The 9,651-nt window shown below is 40.8% G+C and overlaps 1 long non-coding RNA gene across 1 annotated transcript in view; it reads right to left on the minus strand.

The window, feature by feature from the left end:
* LOC144293652 (uncharacterized) overlaps positions 1-9,223 on the minus strand; it is a 53,532-nt gene extending 44,309 nt beyond the window's left edge. The window contains exons 1-3 of the long non-coding RNA XR_013360854.1: positions 8,089-9,223; positions 7,417-7,512; positions 6,255-6,308 (exon numbers count right to left, since the gene is read on the minus strand). This is a non-coding gene — a long non-coding RNA (uncharacterized LOC144293652). The remainder of the gene's footprint in view (positions 1-6,254; positions 6,309-7,416; positions 7,513-8,088) is intronic.
* Between the last annotated feature and the right edge of the window lie 428 nt (positions 9,224-9,651).

Consider the following 9,651-nt stretch of genomic DNA (forward strand, 5'->3'; position numbering starts at 1 on the left):
TTAAATTAATATATGTAATAGTACAACAATTTAATATAATCAGTATATTAGGTGGAACAACCAGTGTGAAAATGTCACATAGAAGATTTCTTTTCCAGGGGCGCCTGGGTGGCTCAGTGAGTTAAGCATCCGCCCTCAGCTTGGGTCATGATCCCAGGGTCCTGGCCGGGCTCTCTGCTTAGCCGGGAGCCTGCTTATCCCTCTCCCTGCTGTTCCCCCTGCTTGTGCTTTCTCACTCTATCAAATAAATAAAATCTTTAAAAAATGATAATATAACATGGGTACGGAGGAAGGACTTCTTTTCCTTCTTTGCAGATCTGCAAGGATTTAATCGAGAAAATCAGTCTAGAGTTTTCTAGCCAGTGTCTGGACCACCTTTGGTTTTTGATGGAAGACAGAGCTCATGGCAACCATTCCACTGAACTGCAGGAAGCACACAGCTAAGGTGTCAGCTGTGTCACCCAACCCCTCCTCTCAGTTCAGTTTCTCAGTATTTTCCTGTTCCTCCTACATTTGTATCTGCAGCTTGATAACATAAATATGCTGTAAATGCTATTTTTTACAATTACTTCAAACTCTCCCATTACTTTAGTAACACAAATAAGCTTAGCCATCACTCACATTAATAAATCTTGGCTATGGGGATGCCTGGGTGGCTCAGTGGTTGAGCGTCTGCCTTTGGCTCAGGGTGCTTATCCCAGAGTCCCAGGATCGAGTCCCATGTCAGGTTCCTTGCATGGAGCCTGCTTCTCCCTCTGCCTCTCTCTCTGTGTGTCTCTCATGAATAAATAAAATCTAGGGATCCCTGGGTGGCGCAGCGGTTTGGCGCCTGCCTTTGGCCCAGGGCGCGATCCTGGAGACCCAGGATCGAATCCCACATCGGGCTCCCGGTGCATGGAGCCTGCTTCTCCCTCTGCCTGTGTCTCTGCCTCTCTCTCTCTCTCTGTGACTATCATAAATAAAAAAAATAATAAATAAATAAATAAATAAAATCTTAAAAATAATAATAATAAAATAAAAAATAAATCTTGGCTAGATTTTAATGACCCATCCTTAGAAATAGTTTAACAGTTTTGTTTATATTTTCTTTTTTAAATCAGAATATTTTATTTTATTTACTTATTTTTTATATTTTCTTAATAGTCCATTCTTCCTGTTCTTAAGTTAAAACATGTCACAAGTCTCTGAATTTAAAAATAATCTGGGGATCCCTGGGTGGCGCAGAGGTTTGGCGCCTGTCTTTGGCCCAGGGCGCAATCCTGGAGACCGGGGATCGAATCCCACGTCAGGCTCCCGGTGCATGGAGCCTGCTTCTCCCTCTGCCTATGTCTCTGCCTCTCTCTCTCTCTCTCTCTCTGTGACTATCATAAATAAAAATAAAAATTAAAAAAAATAATAATAATAATCTGATGGTCACCAGAGGTGGGTGGGAGGACGTGTGTAAAATAGACGATGGGGATTAAGGAGTGCACTTGTTGCAAAGAGCACAGGGTGATGTATGGAACTGTTAAACTACTATATTATATGCCTGAACCTAATATAACACTGTATGTTAACAGAAATTGAAATAAAAACTTAAGGAAAAAAAATAAAAACAAAAAATATTTTAAGTAAAAAAAAAAAAAAAAAGTCCGTAAAGTTAACATCTCAAAATTCTAGCTATCTTGTGAACTGTGCTGGCTCATTTCAGTATGTTATTGTATGGAATACAAAGAGCAATGAGTAATAAGTTTTAATATAGGCAAGAAACACAATGAGTTCCTTATATCACCTAGCAACCAACCAACCAACCAACCAACCAACCAAGCAGTACTTTCCCATCACTACTCTGTGCCTCCCCACCAGCTACGGGGTGTGGTGCCTGGTGAGGTGCTAACATACAAATCAACAACTCACAACCTCAAGGCAAAAAGTAAAGCAGGATCCGAAGGGCCGTAGGAGAGTCTGCAATGCGGGCCTGGGTGGCTCAGTCCTAAATAATCCTCAATACATTCTCTCCGTTCATTGGAAGTCCTTGATGCTATATGACTCTCCTTTCTCTCCTTACTTTCCTATAGGTTTCTCTTGTTTTCTTCTGGACATTAATTATAATAAAAATTATGAAAATACAAAAAAAAATAAAATAAATTATGAAAATACAATAATACAACACAAAATTTCTATATACTATATACACCATGACTCCAATTTATTCATTTTTCCTGCCATGATTTGATTGTTAAAGTGGAGAGGGGTTTTTGTTTGTTTGTTTTAAATTTAAATTTAATTTAGTTAACATATAGTGTATTATTACTTTCAGGGGTAGAGTTTAGTGATTCATCAGTTGCATATAACACTCAGTACCCCTTCTATCAAGTGTGCTCCTTAATGCCCATCACCCAGTTACCCCATCCCCCCACCCATCTCCCCTCCAGCAACCCATGTTGAGAGATTTTTTAACTGAAGAATGTCTTCTTCTCACCATTCTCACATATAACCATAATTAAGATGTCTCCCCCTTTCCATCGCCAGGTATTAAAGGGAAAAATATTTTTCTTATAACCCACTACCACATTTTTTTCAATTTCTTCTCCATTGAAAAATAACTATTCTATTCCCAACTCTTGTTCTTTAAACTTTAAAAGCAAGGGGGCACCTGAATGGTTCAGTTGGTTAAACATTTGACTCTTGAGCTTGGCTCAGGTCTTTTTTTTTTTTTTTTTAAGATTTTATTTATTTATTCATGAGAGACAGAGAGAGACACACAGAGACACAGGCAGAGGGAGAAGCAGGCTCCATGCAGGGAACCTGATGTGGGACTTGATCCCAGGACCCCAGGACCTGAGCCAAAGGCAGATGCTCAACCACTGACCCACTCTAGTGCCTCTCAACTCAGGTCTTGATCTCACAGTGGTGAGTTCAATCCCCACATGAGGCTCCACACTGGGTGTGGTGTCTACTTTAAAAATGTTTTAAAATTTAAAAAATAAAATAAAATAAAATAAAATAAAATAAAGGCAAGGACCCCAAGAATTTTTGTCTTACTAGTTTCTATAGCTATAGTATCTAACTCCACATCTTCTACTCAATAAATGTTTTTCATTAAATGTCTAATAGCAAATTGCCTTGCTGGCAAATTAGATTTCTCCTCCATGTTTCTTTGTGGGGGGGGAGGGGACGGAGGGAGGTTAGTTTAGTTTTTTTATTTATTAAGTAGTTACTGAGTTCTATGAGTGCTAGACATGATAAGTCCAACACAGAACAAGATAGACACTGCCGTGTACACGTGAAGAAACAGAAAAATACCCAAGCAGTGACCAAATCATAAAAACAGTGATAGAATGAAAGTAGGGGCCATAAGATAGAAAGGATGGATTATACCCTGGAGGACAAAACAGCCAAGCTGAGGCTTGAAGGATGACATAACAGGGATGAGAGCTGCAGACAAAGGGGACAGTAGGTGTGAAGGCACGTTCTCAGAAATACAACATGAAACATTCTAGGAATGGAAAGATCGGTACTTTGAGAGGATAAAGTGGGAGTGGGTATGGCACAGGAAAATGGAGACTGGGGAACCAGAAGGTGCCAGAACACGAAGGGCTTCATCATCCTAAGGTAGTTGGTTTCCAAATTGACTCAGGGGGCGATATGCATCAGCATATATGTTTTTGAAATAAATATAGCAATATCTTGTTTAAGGTAATATAGCAATATATTTTAAGAGCTAGAAAAATGTTCACCTGCTTTGAGTCAATAATTTTACCCCTGAGAATTTATCTGAGCAAACTGTTCTTCCCCCAAGGAAAAAGCTCTATATACCCCCAAACTGTTCATTGCAAAATTATCTATAATATTGAAAAACTTACATGCAAGAACTTACATGCTCAGTGATAATAAATTACTGTATAATGACGTGATGGGAACATTTCTATCATTAAAAAACTATAATTAGAAAGATCACACAGCAGCACGCATATACTATGAAGTGAAACAGGCCATATGCAATGTTATTTCTGTCCTATAATTAAAACTACATATAAATTACATGAACATTTGGACAAGTATCACAGGGAAATTTTTATTTTTATTTTTATTAAAGATTTATTTATTTTAGAGAGAGAGGAAGAGAGCAGGGGGCAGGGGCAAAGAGAGAGGCAGTGAGAATCTTAAGCAGACTCCTTACTGAGTGCAGGGCCCTCAGGTAGGGCTTGATCTCATGACCCTGACATCACGACCTGAGCCAAAACCAAGAGCCCAAAGCTCAATGGTCTGCACGACCCAGGTGCCCCCAACGGGAAAATTTTTTAAATAAGCACAGGAGGGGATCCCTGGGTGGCTCAGCGGTTGAGCGCCTGCCTTTGGCCCAAAGCATGATCCTGGAGTCCCGGGATCGAGTCCCACATCTGGCTCCCTGCATGGAGCCCGCTTCTCCCTCTGCCTGTGTCTCTGCCTTTCTCTCTCATGTGTGTCTCTTTCTCTCTGTGTGTCTCTCATGAATAAATAAATAAAATCTTAAAAAAAAATAAGCACAGGAGAATTATTGGAAGGGTGGGATTTGGGGCAATTTTTCTTTCATTCTCTAATTTCCATTATGATATTCACAGTCCATCGTACACCATATATCTCCTCCCCTCACCCCAGAAAATTTCTCTAAATCATAACTTCATTTAGATCAACCAAAACAAGAATTAAAACACTCTCTCTCTTTCTCCTTCCAGTTCACGGCCTTTCTCTTGTCTGAGCAACATGCTCAGAATAGAAAAGCCTTCCTCCACTTGATGGGATGAGCACTGGGTGTTATTCTATATGTTGGCAAATTGAACACCAATAAAAAATAAATTAAAGAAAGAAAGAAAGAAAGAAAGAAAGAAAGAAAGAAAGAAGAAAGAAAGAAAGAAAGAAAGAAAGAAAGAAAGAAAGAAAGAAGAAAGAAAGAAAGAAAGAAAGAAAGAAAGAAAGAAAGAAAGAAGAAAGAAAGAAAGAAAGAAAGAAAGAAAGAAAGAAAGAAAGAAAGAAGAAAGAAAGAAAGAGAAAGAAGGAAGGAAGGAAGGAAGGAAGGAAGGAAGGAAGGAAGGAAGGAAGGAAGAAAGGAAGGAAGGAAGGAAGGAAAGAAAAGTCTTCCTTTTCAATGTAGCTGATGACCAAGCAAAACTAGTATCTTGTTAACTTTGGAGAACTTCTCCAAACCCAGCTTGAATTTCCACACCTGGTCTAGTTAGGTTAACGATGCCAAAATGAAATTACTACCAGATTAGAAACACTTTGGACCCTGAGCACATCCTAAACTGGGCCAGTCCGCTTGGGACTCTCCCACAGGGAGGGCAATTGCATCACAGGGAGGAGCATTAAGGGTCTTGGAGAACACTGGAGACGGAGATGAGAGGGGACTGCTGACAGTATGGATGACAGTGAATTGTAATTTTGAAGGCCATATATCAGGTTTTAAAACAGAATGTTAATATCCAAAATGTATAGACATATTCAAGATGGATTAAAGTGCTGGGGAAAGTTTTAGCCTCGTACGGCATAACCATGAGCAATTTGGGATTCAGTCAAAAAGGCTAGGAGACAAGCAGAAACCCCACAATGAGGCCTTGCATTACTGAGCCACACTGGAGACAAGGAACTGACTTTTTGGATGCCCTGGACCACATGAAACAAGCTTCACACACAACATCATGAGTCACAGTGTCATCAGACTTCTCAGCAGCAACACTGAAAGTCAGAAGGTGCTGAAGAAATCCTTCAAAGACGCCTCAGAGTTCATATTAAGGTTAAAAACGGAATAAGCACACACCTTCTCTCTGCCACTGATTATAATTAAACTCGCTGGACAGAACAAGTGAAGCGACTACCAATTACTCTGAAAATTAAATAAGAAGAGATGGACTACGTAGGAAAAATCAAAATATCCCTTACATGGAGAATTTTTTTTTTAAGATTTTATTTACTTGTAAATGGAAGACACGAAGAGAGAGGCAGAGACACAGGCAGAGGGGGAAGCAGGCTCCACGCAAGGAGCCCGACGTGGGACTCGATCCCAGGACCCCGGGGTCACTCCCTGGGCTGAAGGGGCACTAAACCGCTGAGCCACCCAGGCTGCTCATGGCAAATTATTTTTTAAATGGGACATACTTACTTCTCTGTCTCTCTCTCTCTCTCTCTCTCTCTCTCACACACACACACACACACACACACGCTTTAGTTATGGAAAGAACATCAGGATTTCAACCACAATGGACGTGAAAGGGGGGGATTTTTATTTAAAAACTTACCGATTGGCTTTTTTTCCCCAATACGCCTTGCTAGGAAGATAACCTTCAGAAATTCTGTTGAACGGTGAGGAAGAAATTAAGTGTATTTACAAAACATAAGTGTACTATGACAAACCCTAGTTTTCATTCTATATTTTAGAGACTGAATGTGTAAAGTTTGGTAATAAATAATGGACTGACTCTACAGCAACGTGGCCGTGAGCAAAAGCCCTTCTCATCCCTCTTTCCTTTGCTTCCCTGTAAGAATGAGGAGGTCCAGGAAAGAGATAAGTAGAGATTTATTGCAAGACTTTCCTTTTGCCAACATTACTGTTTATCCATCCCTCCAATGATACTTCAGATATGTAGCATGAAATAAGATCAAAGGAAAAGAGCTGTGATCAGTAAAGATTTAATTGTACAAGGAGTTGCTAAGGGTCTGCCTTTGGCTCAGATCATGATGCTGGGGTCCTGGGATCGAGCCCGACGTTGGGCCCTCTGCTCAGCAAGGAGTCAGATTCTCCCCCTCTCTCTCTGTCTCTCTCACTCTCTCTCAAATAACAAATCATCTTAAAAAAGAAGAAGTTGCTAAAAGTTTTACAGCATGCATTTATAATCATGATTAGCAGGCAGCATCATAGAAATGCTTACTGTATAATGTGCGATGCCCAAAATAAAATTGTGTCCATACAAACATTATATGGTCTCATTCATTTGGGGACTATAAAAAATAGTGAAAGGGAATAAAGGGGAAAGGAGAAAAAATAAGTGGGAAATATCAGAAAGGGAGACAGAACATGAAAGACTCCTAACTCTGGGAACTAGGGGTGGTGGAAGGGGAGGTGGGCGGGGGGTGGGGGTGACTGGGTGGCGGGCACTGAGGTGGGCACTTGATGGGATGAGCGCTGGGTGTTATTCTGTATGTTGGCAAATTGAACACCAATAAAAAATTTATTTAAAAAATTGTGTCCATACTGTGGTCAGAACTACGCAAAAATTATGGCTGCATTTATATACAGGGCTGAGAAAGAACATAGGAAAAAGCTGCTTTGTTATGGTAGCAAAGTAGTGGATAGTTGTTTTCCTTTGTTTTAACTTCTGGCATTCTTTTCAGAGCTGAAGTGGGGGGGGGGTGTGCATGCACACACACACACACACACACCCACATCTAAACCTTGTTTACCTTTCTTAGAATGCGTTGTTAGTAAATTCAGATTATCAGTCGTGGATCCCGTGTCCTCAGGTGACAATTTCGGCAGGAGGAGAGGAGGGCAAAAACCTTCCAGGGAAAAGACTCTCACCATGAATCTCGGCTCAGAAATAAATGGGCAGCCCCACACTTGTGTATTTTCCCTGGAGGAGAGCTTAGCACAGTAACTATTCACAATGGAGCTGCACCGCTGCATCATTTGCATCATTCTGCGTTGGAGCTTCTCAAACTTGACTGTGCCCACGAATCCCCAGCAGGTCTTGTCAAAGTGCTGATTCGGATTCAGCAGAGGTGGGATGCAGCCTGAGATGCCACATTCTTAACAAGCTTTTAGGGGCTGCTGCTGCTGCTGCTGGTCCACCATCCGAAGAGCACTGCGCTATATTGTACAAAACCCATCTTTTTTCCTTTCTGAGGTACAGAAGTAGGAAAGGACCCAGTTGAGACCGAGCTTTTCTTGTTTCCAAGCAATCCTAGGGTGTCCACCTTTGAAGAGCCTGAGACCCAGCAACAGGAAGTACCTTTCCTACCCTAAATAGTGTCAGAGTCATGGCTCCAGTTCCAGACTCTGACCCCCGCACCCCCCACTCCTCCATCCCCACCACTTATGCTTCGTGCAAAAAGAAGACAAGAAGAGCAGCTTACCCTTTGCATTTTGCTGATGCTGGCTTCAAAATACACCCATCTGCCAGGATGGTCCTGCAGTGAATAGGAAACTGTCCTCTGATAACAAGCAAATGATTTGGGGCATCTATGTACCCACTCAGCTCAAACTTGCTCAGCAAATGATGGCGGTGTTCTTTCTCTTCTTTGCCTTTGATGCCATATTCAGCCCAGAAAAAAAGAAAGCAAGAAATCCTAGAACCAAACATGTCTTTCTGCAGGCCATTTTAATAAGGTGGGTTTGGGAGAAACAACCAAAGTTAAAAGCTTTATCAAGGCACCTTGCTAGCGCGTTACAGTTACTGTGTGCATGCAACGTCCCAGCGGCCTCAACTTGTCACTACCTGCCACGTAATGGTCAGGCCTCAATCCATCACAGAGCCTCCCACTCACCTGCAATGTATGAATCTGGCCTAGAAGCTGAGTAATCCTTTTGAAAAGAGCCTCATAAAAATCTCCTTTATGCTTAGCAATAATATATAAGTGACAAAATAGTGAGTTTTGAGTTTAAAAGAGTCGTTTCATTTTGTAGAACTTGTTCCTTTCTTTTTGATTACATGTCAGCCTCATTCATTTTCAGGTCAGTCACCCTTGGGGGAGCAGCTCGTGCCCCAAAGGTGAGGAAGGGCATTCCACTGCATCACAAAGCATTTTAAAAAGATGACACCAGGCCAACCTCTTTACTTCAGGATACAGAAAAAGTCAGGTAGAAAACCTTAGAGGATTTGGAAGACATCATCTGGAATCTGCATTCTATCACTTGCATTAGTGTGATGGTAGGAAAGCCACCTAACCCCTGTGCCTCAGGGCCTCCTCCGTGACTAGGATCATAAGCTACCCTAGAATAATTTTGTAAAGCTCATAAGAGTCCAGGAACATTTTTCACAGGCATCATTTTCTTTAACCTCCACTTCAAGATGAGGTGCTGCCCTCCGCTCTCTTCACTGACCTTGTCACCGGTTCAGGCACAAATGTCTGAGAATTTCTAGATTCCTTGCTGAGAAGCCCCTCTCCTGCCTTCTCGCTAGGCCCCTCTCAGAGATATCCCCCAATTTCTTTCTCTGGGTCCCTTTTTGATGCTTCTCAAACATCTCCTCTTGGAGTATAAAATTTTAGAGTATTTTCAGAGAACAATCCAATAATATGTATCAGCAGCATGAAAAATGTGTATATCCTTTGATCATGTGATTTTACTTTGAAATAGTGATCTCAAGGAAGCCACGGAGATCCACACCAACATTGTGTACAAGGATATTAAGTACGGTTTTATTTATCATAGTGAAAATAGAACTAAATGTACACAATGGAGAATTCCTAAGATTAATTATAATCTATTCACATGAATAGATTCACAAAGGAGCTATTGAAATCATATTTTAGAAAAATACTCACAAGGGAAAAACAATATGCTTAAAGTGAAAATAACAGAGAACAAAACAAATTTTTTTTCTAGGAAGATAATTTCACATTTGGTTATAATATCCATCTCCCAACAGCTTGAAATAAAAATTTCCATGGTCTTCAATTAAACTGTATGCCACTTTC

The sequence above is a fragment of the Canis aureus genome, chromosome 22 (assembly GCF_053574225.1).
Source record: "Canis aureus isolate CA01 chromosome 22, VMU_Caureus_v.1.0, whole genome shotgun sequence".
Taxonomy (NCBI): Eukaryota; Metazoa; Chordata; class Mammalia; order Carnivora; family Canidae; genus Canis; species Canis aureus.